Source organism: Sphaeramia orbicularis, chromosome 11, assembly GCF_902148855.1.
Source record: "Sphaeramia orbicularis chromosome 11, fSphaOr1.1, whole genome shotgun sequence".
Classification (NCBI taxonomy): Eukaryota; Metazoa; Chordata; class Actinopteri; order Kurtiformes; family Apogonidae; genus Sphaeramia; species Sphaeramia orbicularis.
In genome coordinates, this window is record NC_043967.1 from 55641595 (window position 1) to 55656660 (window position 15066).

At 38.2% G+C, this 15066-nt stretch overlaps 1 protein-coding gene and 1 long non-coding RNA gene across 2 annotated transcripts in view; one reads left to right on the forward strand and one right to left on the reverse strand.

The window, feature by feature from the left end:
* LOC115428587 (uncharacterized) overlaps positions 1-3982 on the forward strand; it is a 9295-nt gene extending 5313 nt beyond the window's left edge. Inside the window, exons 2-3 of the long non-coding RNA XR_003936652.1 lie at positions 1504-1508; positions 3972-3982. This is a non-coding gene — a long non-coding RNA (uncharacterized LOC115428587). The remainder of the gene's footprint in view (positions 1-1503; positions 1509-3971) is intronic.
* Positions 1-15066, reverse strand: part of LOC115428584 (zinc fingers and homeoboxes protein 2-like) — a 170058-nt gene that overhangs the window by 60831 nt on the left and 94161 nt on the right.

The window sequence follows — 15066 nt, forward strand, 5'->3', positions numbered from 1 at the left end:
GATGAAGAGAAAGACGAACGGGAGGATGAAGAGGAAGAGAAAGATGAAGAGGAAGAGGAGGATGAAGAATCTAAAGAGAAAGACAAAGATGAGGATGAGGAGAAGGATGAAGAGGAGGATGAGGAAGATGAGGTGGATGAGGAGGAAGATGAAGATGAAAAGGAAGAGGAGGAAAAGGATGAAGAGGAAGAGGATACTGAGGATGAAGAGAAAGACGAACAGGAGGATGAGGAGGAAGAGAAGGATGAAGAGGAAGATGAGGAGGATGAGGATGATGAAGAGGATAAAGAGAAAGATGAAGATGAGGAGCAGGAGCAGGAAGAGGAGGAAGAGGAGGAAGAGAAGGATGAAGAGGAAGATGAGAAAGGAGGATGAGGATGCAGAGAAGTGCAAAGAGGAGGATGAAGAGGAAGGAGGATGAGGAGAGACATGAAGAGGGGGATAAGGAGGAAGAAAATGACGAGAAACAAGAGGTGGATGAAGAAGAGGATGAGGAGAGAGAGGTGGATGAAGAGGAAGAGGAGGACGATGATGAAGAGCAGGATGAAGCTGAGGTGGAAGTCTGTGCATCTGTTTTTCATTTCAGCTGAAAATCGACCAAAATAAGAAACTAACCCAAACATAATTTCCAGTTCCGTCGTTAGTTTATGAATCTGACGCCAAAAAAACAACCGTTATTTGACTTTTACCATTTTCAATTTGTCTGTGAATGAAAATAGGAAATGAACCACGGAACGAGTGCGAGTTGAATGTGAGACGCGCGTCCACGGCGTGTCTGCGGAACATCAGATCTGGGATCAGTTCAACCCCAACACTGACGAGAGCGTGATCTGAGCCCACAGAGCAGCATGGCACGTCTGGACGGCTCCGGTCCTGTTCAGGTCCAAGCAAAAACACAAACATGAAAAAAGACCACAGCAGGGTTTGGGGTCAAAGGTCAGAGGTACAGTCAGCTGACGTTCACACTACGTCCACACAGCAGGTGTTAACGCACTATGTAGATTTTTTTTGTAATCAACTGTTTTTATTGATTTCAGATTTCCGTTTGCAAAAATAAACAAATTTAACATTACACAAAAAGTGTACACGACAGCTGCACTACACACAGACCACGCCCCTCAGGACGCACAACTGGGACGTTTGTCGCATTTCAATGACGTAAAGGTCGGATAAATGCGACCTGGACGTTCAGACTGAAGTCACAAAGGAAAAGATCAGATCTGGGTCAGATTTAGGACCACATTTAGGACCACATATGAAAGTGGTCCGGGTCAGATTTAGGACCACATATGAAAGTGGTCTGGGTCAGATCAGCACTGTTCAAACTGTAACAGATCAGATACAGGTAAAAAAGAAAAAAAAAAAAAAAAGTCAGATTTGTGTTTACGTTATAACTGTCTGACTGTCCTGGTCACATGTCTGTTTATATCCGTAAATTATATTCATTTCCATCTTTAATTGTGTGTTTGTTTTTATTAGTGGTTTTCGCATTTTGAGATCCAGGTTGGGTTGGTATGGGGGTCACCATCGATTCTGGGGGGGGTGTGGGGGGGGGGGTGTATACTTTGTGTGTCACAAAATCTTGTATCATAAAATGCGAAATTCTTTTTTTTTTTTTTTAATGCAACGAGTGGGTATGACTTAATTCTCGTAAATTCATCATAAATTATGATTTTTTTTTCCACCTGTTTTTAAATTACGCTATTCTCGTAATATTGTGGCTTTATTCCTGAAATATGACAACAGTATTCTCATAAAATTACAGGTTTTAACGCAATATTTTATGACATTACTCTTGTAGTGACGTGTTTTTATTTTCTTATGTGGCCCGTATACGCAGTAATAATAGTTGGGTTTTAACTCAAAGTTTTACGAGAGTTGAGTGATTTGCATAAAAACATGTGATGATGTTTTGACCGATTTTACTCCAGCTCGACATGCGCAGAAATTAGTAAGTTCCAGACCTTTCTAAGCTAACGCTAGCTCATGTTACACAATGTTATGACTGTAGAAGAGCAGAAGGGAATCCATAAACAAAGATGAGGATTCTGTTATAGATGTAAGATGAAAATGTTGGACTTTTCCTTTTGTCACAACCCGGCGGGGCCGTCACACTTTATATACTCTTCATTTTCCATCTATTTAATGTATGAACGTCCTTTTTAATCTGTTTTTTGGTTTATTTAGTCCATTCGTTTATGGAGAAAAAACATCCACTCTTTGTCTAAATCGTATTCTACTTCACCTGAAGACACAAAGACATTGAATAAAAACTGTTTTTTTAATTCAAACTGAAAACTTTCATTGTGAAACTGTGTTTATTAATAATTTTTTGGCGCCATCCGACCATCAAACGCTGCTCAGTGAATAAACAGACTTTAATTATCAAACCTCCTGCATCAAAAAAGCTCCGAAACAACATTTCACTCCTATTTATTTGTTTGTTTTTGCTTCTTTTAATATTGAATTGTGTTAAATTTGTTATCGGACAGTCTGGGAAGTTTTCATTTGTTTTTTTCATGTATATGTACATTTGTTTTTTTTATTCCTGTACTTTAACACAAATATCCAGACTTTCTCCTTCTTACATTTACAAAACAGGCTCAAAAACCAGTTGTATTAATGTTGAGGTGATTTATTATTAACTTTTTGTTCCGTTTTAACCAGAACGACTAAAACCAACCACTAAAAACACTTTATTTTTATTTTCCTTTTGTATTTTTACATAAATATTTGTACTTCTAAATGAAATTTACATATAAAACCTGAGAAACACTAACATTTTACACATTTTCCCCCATTATTTTTGGTTGTTGTTTTTTTTTTACTGCTGTTAATGTTAAATTGTTACATTTCTTATTGAACAGTATGTGAGTGTTTTAAGTTTTGTTTGTGTTTCATCTGTACATATGTTTTTTCCTTTTTATTCCTTCATTTAACACAAATATCCAGACTTTCTCCTTCTTACATTTACAAAACAGGCTCAATAACCAGTTTTATTAATGTTAAGGTGATTTATTATTAGTTTTTTGTTCCATTTTGACCAGAAACGACTAAAACCAACCACTAAAAGCACTTCATTTTAATTCTCCTTTTGTATTTTTACTTGAATACAGAATATGAATCAGTATTTTTACATAAATATTTGTACTTCTGAATAAAATTTACATATAAAACCTGAAAAACATCAACATTTTAGAGTTTTTTCTTTATTTTTGGTTCTTTTTTGTTGCTGTTAATGTTAAATTGTGTTACATTTCTTATTGAACAGTATGTGAGTGTTTTCAGTTTAGTTTGTTTTCATCTATACATATGTTTTGTCCTTTCAGTCCCTACATTTTAATACAAATATCTGCACTTTCTACTTCTAATGTTTACATATAAAACCTAAGAAACATCGACATTTTACACAGTTTTTTCTTTGTTTTTGTTTTTTTTTTCTTCTGTTAATGTTAAATTGTGATAAATTTGTTTTTGAAGTCATTTAATCTGTACATACATTTTTTTTCCCTTTTTATTCCTACATTTTAACACAAATATCCAGACTTTCTCCTTCTTACATTTACAAAACAGGCTCAAAAACCAGTTGTATTAATTTTGACGTGATTTATTATTAATTTCCTGTTCCATTTTGACCAGAACGACTAAAACCAACCACTAAAAGCACTTTATTTTTATTCTCCTTTTGTATTTTTGCTTGAATAGAGAGTATGAATCAGTATTTTTACATAAATATTTGTATTCTCAACTGAAGGATTTTAGACTGAAGGCATTTTTAAGCTTTGTCAAAAAAAAAAAGTGAACGACTTCAACTCATCTTCAAGTCCATCCCATAATTTCACACCCACAACCCAAATCCATCTAGACTTCACTTTAGTCCATTCACTAATTTAAAAAACCTTCTTGTCTCGTTTTACTTTTTTTTTTTTCTTTTTTTTTTGGAAGCTTCTTCATAAATAAAGATCGGACAGACAAACTGAAAACATAAGACTAATGAAAACAACCGAAAGGAAGACGGAGGGAGACGGAAAAAGAGGAATGATGAGAGCGAGAAAGAAAAAAAATGAAGTTAAGAGAAAAAAAAAAACAAAAGAGAGAGAACGAAGAACGAGCGAAGAGAAACGAGACAATAAGAGTCTAATGGTCGCCTTGTGTGATTTGGTTTCCTTTCATCCGTCATCCCTCCGTCCTCCTCTCTCTCGGTCCTTCATCACCCCCCCTCCCCTCCTCCTCCTCTTTGATTCCTCTTTCAAAAGCCTCCCAAACTCCTGCGTCCTCCCGCGGCGTCTATTTGTTTGTACATCAATAATTTCTGGTGACAAACGGCGGCCTTTTCATCGCTCACATGCCAACCTGAAGCCTGACACGCTCACTTCCCTTTTTCTTTTCATTTCGTCTTCGTCGCTTTCATGGAGGAGCGAGCGGTCGCGTCGACAGGTAGATGTCAGGTTTCTTTTTCAGTCGTCTGTTGAGATAAATGCTCGCTCTTCCCTCGAGGAAAAAAGAAAAGAAACCAGACAAAAGGGTTTTATATATAAAAAAATTAAATAAAATAATGAATTAAACCTGGACGGCTGTAAAAGACTCGTTAAATAAGTGTAATGAAATAATATGTTTACAGCAAAACTGACAGCCAATATGTTCGCAACATGTTGAAATGAATGGATTTTAAGGATTTCGTCATTATTTATCGGGTTAATTATTATTTATTGTCCTTTTCTTGGTTGTTTCGCTACAGATGTATTGACTCGTCTTCAAATTAAGTTGAGTTTATTTTATATTTTTGGCTCCGTTCAGCCACTAAAACCAGGAAAATTATGCATTATCATGAAGAAGAACTGACCAAAAGATAGCAATCCAGGAATTGTATTATTATTTATCTATTTATACTTGTCTTTTTTCATATTTGGCATTCTGTGGACAGTAAAACAAGTATTTCATTGTATTGTTTCCTCATCGCTTTAAATCTTGAGATTACTGATGTGGTGATGTGTGGTTTTCTTATATACAGTATAACAGCATATCATCTGCATATAGGGATATTTGGAGGTTTAAGGAGGGTGAGGCCAAATATTATCAAATATAAACGGTAACTATGCTTCGTTTCTTTAAGTTTCAACTTCAGACAATGAGTCTGAGTGATTTTGTTATCGTCTTTTTCATCTAAGGTGTTGATTTTAGTGTTGTTAATCTGCAGAGTTTGTCAAACATGTTTTGCTGATGAAGAAAAAATGATATGAAACTAAAACCTAAATTTTCCTCAGATTACTGGTGATGTGTGATTTTCTTAAATATAATCAAATATCATATAAAAAGTAAAAGAGTCGTTAAATAAGTGTAATGAAATAACACGTTTACAGCAAAACTGACAGCCAACATGTTCGCAACATGTTGAAATGAATGGATTTTAAGGATTCGGTCATTATTTATCGGCTTAATTATTATTTATTGTCTTGTTTTTGGTTGTTTCGTTGCAGATTTATTGACTTGTCTTCAATTTAAGTTGAGTTTATTTTATATTTTTGGCTGTGTGCAGCCACTAAAACCAGAAAAATGATGTGTTATCATGTAGAAGAACTAAGCGAAAGGTCGCAATCCATGAATTTTATCACTATTTATCAATTTATACATGTCTTTTTTCATATTTGAGATTCTGTGGACAGCAAAACAAGTATTTCATCGTATTGTTTAGTCACTGTGAATATGACAATAAACACTTTGAACCTTGAGATGCTGATGCGGTGATGTGTGGTTTTCTTATATAGAACAGAATATCATCTGCATACAGGGATATTTGGAGGTTTAATGATGGTGAAGCCAAATATTATCAAATATAAATGATAACTATGCTTTTTGTTTCTTTAATTTTCAACTTCAGACAATGAAAAATGACCATAAATCAGTCCTTATTTAGTGATTTCGTTATCGTCTTTCTCATCTAAAATGTTGATTTTAGTGTCTTTAATCTGCAAAGTTTGTGAAACATGTTTTTCTGTCAAAGAAAAAATGACATGAAACTAAAACTCAGATTTTCTCAGTTTACTGGTGATGTGTGATTTTCTTAAACATAACAGAATATCATCTAAAATGTAAAAGATCTGATAAATAAGTGTAATGAAATAATATGTTTACACCAAAACTAACAGTGATATGAAAAACACAATCTGATTAATATGTTCGCCACATGTTGAAATGAATGGATTTGAAGGCTCTTACTATTTATCTGCTTAATTATGATTTATTGTCTTGTTTTCTTTTAGGGTGATATTTCTTCTCCAAGTTTCGTTGCAGATTTATGGACTTGTCTTCAATTTGAGCTCAGTTTATTATAAGTTTTTGGCTCCGTGCAGCCATAAAAACCAGAAAAATTATGTGTTATCATCTTGAGGAACTGACCGAGAGATCACAATCCATGATCCGAATCAGAATTTCACCACTTTTTCCAAAATGTACGCCTAATTTGTCCCACTGGAAATTTATAATGAAGCACAAATGTTAACATAAGTCTAAAGTATGTAAATCAGGCTGACTGCATGTTGGATTATTATTATTTTATTGCCCAAACCTGGTCTCAAGGTCTTGTTTTTTTTTTTTTTGTTTTTTTTTTGTGGAACCCAGAGAGAACACTGCTAAATCCGATGTAAATCCTACATAAAAAAAAATCCACAGATTCACTGACTCGACTCCAACTTGACTTTTTTTATTTGTGCCTCTTGGGTTTGTTGAATTATATTCCACCTGCTCCTTTTTTACCCATAAGTCACCGAGACACTGAAGAAGAAGAAGAGGAAAAAAAAAACTAAACCTCTTGGGCGAGTTCTGCATTTACAGCTGAGTGGAAAAGCTGTGGCCACACCAGAGGTTTAATTTTAACACCATGAGGTGGTGAAAAGGCTCATGATGTTCCATCTCATCTTTGGTGGCGCGACAAAGTATAAAAAGGTGTTGGCAAAGCTGAGGGATAAAGTACATGAGTCGACTGTACTGTAAATGTGTCGGCGCTGCCAAATGGCTCCCTTTCAAACACCGTCCCTTGAATTAGACGCTAAAAAAAGCAGTCGATGTTTGCAAAGAAAGAAAACCGACAGAACGGAGTAAAAAAGAAAAAGAAACAAGTTCCGGAAGAAAGTGGATCTCAGCCTTTTCCTCTCGCCTGTTTTGTTACAAATATAACGTTTGAGCGTCAGCATATCGCAATGTACATGTGCGCAGTAGTCACGTCGCCAAGTCCTGCGATGTACGAGGTAAATGAACTCAACATGTTCTCGTCTAAGTTCATCCTGGGTACCTGACACACACTGGGCGCAGCCATCCACCAATCACAGTCATTCTTAATCAGTTTGCAGAAGCAGACCACGCCCCCTGCACATGGAGTGAGTCACTGGTAACAATATAGACAGTATGCACGTGATGTCAGCGCTAGCGGAAGTCACAGTGGTTCCGCCCACTGAGTGTCAGACAGAGGCAGATGAGTGACAGTGCTGGCTTCAGTACTGTCTGAACTGAAGAACAATACTGAATCCAAAATGGGGCAGAGCTGTTGTTGGTTGGTTGTATTTTCAGGTTGTTAAAGCAGTGGGAGCTATCGTTTACAGACACCCAAAGACAAAGAAAAGAGAAGGAGATGGATCCACAAATCCAGGAAACCAAACCTAGATCTGTGGATCCTGTTTGGTGTCAGCTAACATTCACTGATGCTGTATTTTTGGGTCCAATCAGACCTGAAATGACCTGTTGTTTTGGCTAACGGTCCTTCTTAGTGCAGCTCTTGGTTTCATGATCAGATCTTTCCTGGTTTTTGTCTTCAGTTTGTGATTGTGAACCTTGTGCTCCTACATGATTAGTAAACTAACTGAAACTGAGGCCAACCTAGTTTTACAAATACGGAGGAACTGGAGAATAAAGCTACGACGGAGTATTAGGACCACAGAAGAAAAGAAAAACACTGGGCACTACCAGAAGAAAGTCAGAAAATATGGAGATAAAACCTGGAATTTTATGAGAATAAAGTCAAATACAAAAAGAATCACAATGTTCTGAGAATAAAGTCGTAGTTATAAAAAAACTCATAATTTAACATAAATGTCATTTGTTTATGAGATTAAAGTTGTCATATTCAGACACTAAAGCCCTAATATTATCAGAATAATGTGTTAATTTAAACCAGGTGGTGTAAATCTGCTAATTTCCCAGAATGCAGTGGTGCCCTGCTGGTCCACAGCAGTAGTATCTGTGTTGGATAAAGGACTGGATCTGAACTAGACTCAGTAAATCTGCTCAGTCCCAGTAGATCATGCATATATTCACTGGGGTCAGTCCACGGTCTGCTGGAAATGACCTTTGGATCAGCTGGTTCTGGTCCTAGTTTTGGACCCTTTGGATCAGCTGGTTCTGGGCCCTAGTTTTGGAGCCTTTGGATCAGCTGGTTCTGGGCCCTAGTTTTAGACCCTTTGGATCAGCTGGTTCTGGGCCCTAGTTTTAGACCCTTTGGATCAGCTGGTTCTGGTCCTAGTTTTGGAGCCTTTGGATCAGCTGGTTCTGGGCCCTAGTTTTAGACCCTTTGGATCAGCTGGTTCTGGGCCCTAGTTTTAGACCCTTTGGATCAGCTGGTTCTGGTCCTAGTTTTGGAGCCTTTGGATCAGCTGGTTCTGGTCCTAGTTTTGGAGCCTTTGGATCAGCTGGTTCTGGGCCCTAGTTTTGGAGCCTTTGGATCAGCTGGTTCTGGGCCCTAGTTTTGGAGCCTTTGGATCAGCTGGTTCTGGGCCTAGTTTTGGAGCCTTTGGATCAGCTGGTTCTGGGCCCTAGTTTTGGAGCCTTTGGATCAGCTGGTTCTGGGCCCTAGTTTTGGAGCCTTTGGATCAGCTGGTTCTGGTCCTAGTTTTGGACCCTGGTTGTCAGTCCTGATGAAACCATGTATATTAGTTTCAGGTCCAAATAGCGCTGACCCCCTCCCCCCTGGATCAGGTCTGGATCCTCCATTTGTGTCCACATGTCAGTGTTCATGGACCACTTGTTCTCTGGTAGCTGGTACAGATCCATGTCCAGTCCAACTGTCCTTCATTTCATTTCAGATTTCCCATGATCCTTTTCTCTGGCTGTGTTTACTGCTATACTGTCATGTTGAACAGGTTGGTTTAAGACACTCAGTCTGACTGAGAGGGGCGTGGCCTGGGGGGGAAGTGACGGATGTGCAGACCCTGTATTTAAAAATGAGCAACGAACAAGAGAAAATTGCCGAAAATGAAGACTAGGTGCCACAAAGAAAAGCAACGTCAGTAACTGGAAATATTTCGGCTACTAGAAGGCTGAAACTGAAACACGTGTTCTGTGTCGACACGACAGGAAACACAACTAATTACATCGGCGCCACACAGCTGTTACATCCTCCTGAGTAGTTTTTCATATCGTAATATATAACCTAGGGTTAAAAAAAATTGCATTGTCAGTTTTTTCCAGTATTGTGCAGCTCTATTACAATGACAAAAGTGTTTCCAGTGCCCCTGTCCGTCAGCGTGTGTACTATATGAAGCCAAACCAGTTGAATGTGTGAGGTTGTCAGGTTCTGTCTCTATGTTCCAGTCCTGTGGTCTGGAGCCGCAGATTTATGTGTTAGCTAACGTTAGCTAACGAAGACAACAACGAAGACGAAAACAAGGACGGCGACAAAGCCGATGAGGAAGACAACAACGAAGACAATGACAAAGGAAATGACAGAGACAACGACCAAGACAAAGACGAAGATGACAAGGACAACAACAACAAGGACAACAATAAAGACAATGACGAAGACAACAACGAAGACAATGATAAAGGCAATGACAGAGACAACGAAGAAGACAAAGATGAAGATGACAACAAGGACAACAACAACAAGGACAACAATAAAGACAATGACGAAGACAACAATGAAGACGATGATAAAGGCAATGACAGAGACAATGACGAAGACAAAGACGAAAATGACAAAAAGGACAACAACAACAAAGACAACAACAAAGACAACAATGAAGACAATGAAGACAATGATAAAGGCGATGGCAGAGACAACAAGGAAGACAAAGATGACAACAAGGACAACAACAACAAAGACAACAACAAGGACAACAATAAAGACCACAACGAAGACAACAACGAAGACAATGATAAAGGCAATGACAGAGACAACGAGGAAGATGACAACAAGGACAACAACAATAAAAACAATAAAGACAACAACGAAGTCAACGAGGAAGACAACAATAAAGACAACGATGAAAACAACGACAACGCCAACAACAAGGACAACGCTGCAGACAGTGCCTATGGGCCGTTGAACTCAAAAACCAACCATTCAAAGCTTCAGCTGTAAAAACACTGTGAACTGTTTGGGTCCAGATTGACAGTACAGTAGTTCCAGTCAGTGTACTGTGTGTGTGTGTGTGTGTGTGTGTGTGTGTGTGTGTGTGTGTGTGTGTGTGTGTGTGTGTGTGTGCGTGTGTGTTCCTACCACTTGTGATAGTAAAGAGAACAAGTGACATCCCATCAGCCCCCTCCACTACGCAACACTACACTCCACTACACAACACTCTCACACACACACACACACACACACACACACACACAGGGAATCTGCAGCCAAGCAGAGAAAATAGTTTGGCTGCACATCCTGTACTGCTTGTTTAAGCTCCACACTGAGAAACACCAAACTCTCTCTCTCTCTCTCTCTCTCTCTGTGTTTCTTTGTCTCGCCGTCTCTTTCTCACTCTATTTTGTTCGCTTTGTCCCTCTTTCTTTCACACACTTCACTTTCTCACACACACACTCTCTGCTCTGCATGCGGACAAAGCCTTCATTCAGCTCCGGCTTTGGTCCAGCGCTTCGCCGTCTCCTCGCTCCAGATCTGGGCTTCGGACGGCGGCCTTTCACCTGCTTCGCCGCTGATCCGACGCCTCCATTTATGTCTTTTTAATAACATACTTGCCGGGGTCGATCGGCTTATTCTTGGGCAGTTTGGTTACGTAAACAGAGCGCTGCGTTCTTGACCAGGTGGGAATCACACTTAGTGGTTCTGCCACATCACACACAAAACCTGGAAAGTTTAGCCCAGTGTTTTTCAACCTTGGGTCGGGACCCCACGTGGGGTCGCCTGGAATTCAAATGGGGTCACCTGAAATTTCTAGTAATTGATAAAAAATTATAACTTAGTAATAAAAATTTACATTATATAGCCTAAATGTTGCCTAAAACTAAAATTTATTTGCAACATATTATAGCAAACTATTACAGGATCAAAAACAAGTTAATTTTAGCCAAAAAATGTCTGTTTTGAACATCTGGGGTCACCAGAAATTTGTGATATTAAAATGGGGTCACAAGACAAAAAAGGTTGGGAACCACCGGTTTAGCCCCTTTTCCACCAACATTCCCAGGAACTTTTATTACTGGGAACTAATTTACTTGGTAAAATAATTGACCTAAAAATCCCTGAAAACTGAGTCAGTCAAGTTTCAGTTGTTTCCAGTCGCCAACTCGAAGTTAAATTTCCTTTAATCGTATTCAGCACATGTTGAACAACATCCAGGCTGTTTTCAGAATATGCTCTTTAATAAATTCATACAAACACACAGATTTGTAACGTAAACAGGTCAACACTTTCTTGACCAGGTGGGAATCACATGACTCCACTCCCATTGGCTCCATGCTTTGGAACCATTAGTCTGTTCGATTCCACTTAGCGGTTCTGCCACGTCATCGCAGAAAAGCTTGAAAGTTTAGCCCCTGTTACACCGACATTCAATGGAACTTTTATTACTGGGAACTTATTTACCTGGTAAAATCCTTTATGGTAATCTGTGTGGTTTGTTTCCACCTAAAAATCCCTGAAAATTTAGTCATTTAAGGCTCGGTCGACTGAATTTCCTTTGACCGTATTCAGTGTAAGTTCAAAAACTTCCAGGCTTAACGATTCCGAGACATCATTTCATCATTTCCGTATTTTCGTTCAAAAACCTCTAAAGTTTAGCTCCTTTTCCACCAACATTCCCAGGAACTTTTATTACCAGGAACTTACCTGGTAAAATAATTCACCTCAAAATCCCTGAAAATTTAGTCATTTAAGGCTCAGTCGACTCAACTTCCTTTGACCGTATTCAGCTTAAGTTCAACAACGTCCAGGCTTAACGATTCCACTTACCAGTTCTGCGACATCAATTCATCATTTCTGTATTTTCGTTCAAAAACCTCTAAAGTTTAGCTCCTTTTACACCCACATTCCCAGGAACTGTTATTACCAGGAACTTATTTACTTGGTAAAATAATTCACCTCAAAATCCCTGAAAATTGAGTCAGTCAAGGTTCGGTCGTTTCCAGGCAAATTTCTTTTAATCGTATTCAGCACATGTTCAACAACGTCCAGACTCTTTTCAGAATATGCTCTTTAATAAATTCTAATAAACACACAGACTTGTTACGTAAACAGAGGGCTGCATTCTTGACCAGGCGGGAATCACATGACTCCACTCCTATTGACTCCATACTTTGGAACCATTAGTCTGTTCGATTCCACTTAGCGGTTCTGCCACGTCATCACGTCATTTCAGTATTTTCATTCAAAACCTCTAAAGTTTTGCTCCTTTTACACCGACATTCCCAGGAACTTTTATTACCGGCAACTTATTTACCTTGTAAAATCCTTTATGGTAATCTGTGTGGTTTGTTTCCGCCTAAAAATCCCTGAAAATTTAGTCAGTTAAGGCTCGGTTGTTTCCAGTCGCCGACTCGAAGTTCCATTTATTTCACTGTTTGACTCTGAGCCTCAGAGCAGATTTCACATGATGGTGACCTCCGATTGGACGACCGCTCAAATATAAAGATACACAGAGAAAAGATACAAACACAGACGACAGACTTAAGGGGAATAACTGAATACGACTTCAAGGAACAAATATAGACATGTAGGTCAGTGACTGGGATTATGTAGGACCAGATGAACCAGAGTCTGGACGTCCGCTTCCACATCAAACATTTATATACCAGTTTATTTTCAGTATGTCGTGTTTGGTAGCGTCCGTCCTGATCGTACATTTCGGTACATGATGTTCCCGTCCAGCTGACCTTCGGCTCCATTATCTCCGACTTTATAAGTACATTGAAGGGAATATTTAACCTTTATATGATGTTCGAGTTAAACCTGTTTTCAGTCCAAAAAAAAGGAGTAAATTAGTTATTTTTGAGGCCTGGCCTTGGATGGTTTGTCTACATTGTCTCACTTCAAAAACAACAAATATGCACCGATTCAACCTTAAATGGAAGTCGTTAAAAGAGAAAATGGAGTCAAGCAGCAGCAGTGACTTTCCTACTTTTCTGATGTACAGTATATATGAGTTCTTTTACAGCAGGGCTGTCAAACTCATTTAAGTCCAGGTTCCACATTCAACTAAATTTGATCTGCAGTGGGTCGAACCAGTGAAATAATAACAGAATAAGCTATAAATAATGACAACTCCAAATTTTTGTCTTTGTTTTATTGCAAAAAATCCCATTAAATTATGCAAATACTTACTTTTATAAACTATCCAAACAAAAAAAGATGTGAATAACCTGAAAACACTAAAACTTCTTAAGAAAAATAAGTGTAATTTTAACAATATTCTGCCTCAGCTTCTCATTTGTCCATGTGCATTCTGGATCAGATCTACAAAGACACTAAACACTGAGGAACAGGAAGAAAAGAGTTCAAACTGAACTGAATTTTTTTTAGACATTTCAGGTTGGTCATATTTGTTCAGTTTATTCACATTTTATTGGTACAGGAGAGTTTGCAAATGTAAATATTTTCATAATCTAATGTTATTTTTTGCACTAAAACAGACAAAAATGTAAAGTTTATCAGCATAATGTAATATTTTTTTCACACCAAACCGAGAACAAAACATTGAGGTTTTTTTTTTAGGTTATTATGCTATTATTTTTCTTGACATCATATTGGTCTGTGTGTGGAACCTGAACTAAAATGAGTTCCACAGCCTTGACTGTGGAGTTCAAATTCATCCCAGGAGTCAGATTGGACCCTTTGTGGGCCGCGTTTGGCCCCCGGGACGCATGTTTGACACCCCTGTTCTACAGCCTTTACTGTGGTGGGTTTTCAGACCCAACCTGTGCATTCATTAGCCTTGAATTCAGGCCAAATACTGAAACCAACCAATGAACTGAGGATCTGCTGCACAAACGCACCATAACGAACCAATGACACGTGGAAATATGAGAAGACTCACAGCATTTATCACCAGTGTTTTCAGGGTATGAGGCAGGAATGGAGGAACAGGGGGTGGAAAAAACAAAACAAACAAACAAACAAACAAAAACAGGGTGTGTAATTTTCTGGCAGGTGTAAAAGTGATGTGCGTGCACAGCCCTCCTGAGTTAATGGATGATTCGCTTCATTTTTGCAAAAAATAGATGGATTTAGCCAAAATTAGGCCGTAACATGGTAAGAGCCAACGTTATAATAGTTTTGGATTTTTCATTAGAGTTTAGTTTTATTTAGTTTTGACTTTTTTTCTCTAATTCCGTTAGTTTTAATTTGTTTTTAGAGCAGGTTTGCTAGTTTTGGTTAGTTTTCAGTTTTTTTCTAAATGCTTAGTTTTAGTTTAGTTTTTTCATGTCTTTCCTGTTCCTCGTTGTCATATTCAAATCAATCCCAGACAGGACTCTGCTGCTTTAGTCTCCATGTTTCCAGGTAGAGTTCGGACCAGAAGACGACTATAAACCACAAGCGACGAGAAGCGACGGACTGTGAAGTGTCATATGGTGCTGCTAGCTAAAATTGCTAGAGCGAAAAAAATCGATTTCATATCAATCTGACATTGACAAAGGGGAAAACGAAGGGAATTTGATCCATAATTTTTATCCGTTTTAGTTAGTTTTGTAAACACACAATACAGTTTCAGTTTGTTATGGTTTCTTTCTGTTATTTATAGCTTTTATTTATTTCAGTTAACGAAAATGTTTTTACAATTCTAGTTTTCGTCATTTCGTTAGTTTTCGTTAACGATAATAACCTTGGTACATAGCCCTCTAGAGTTAATG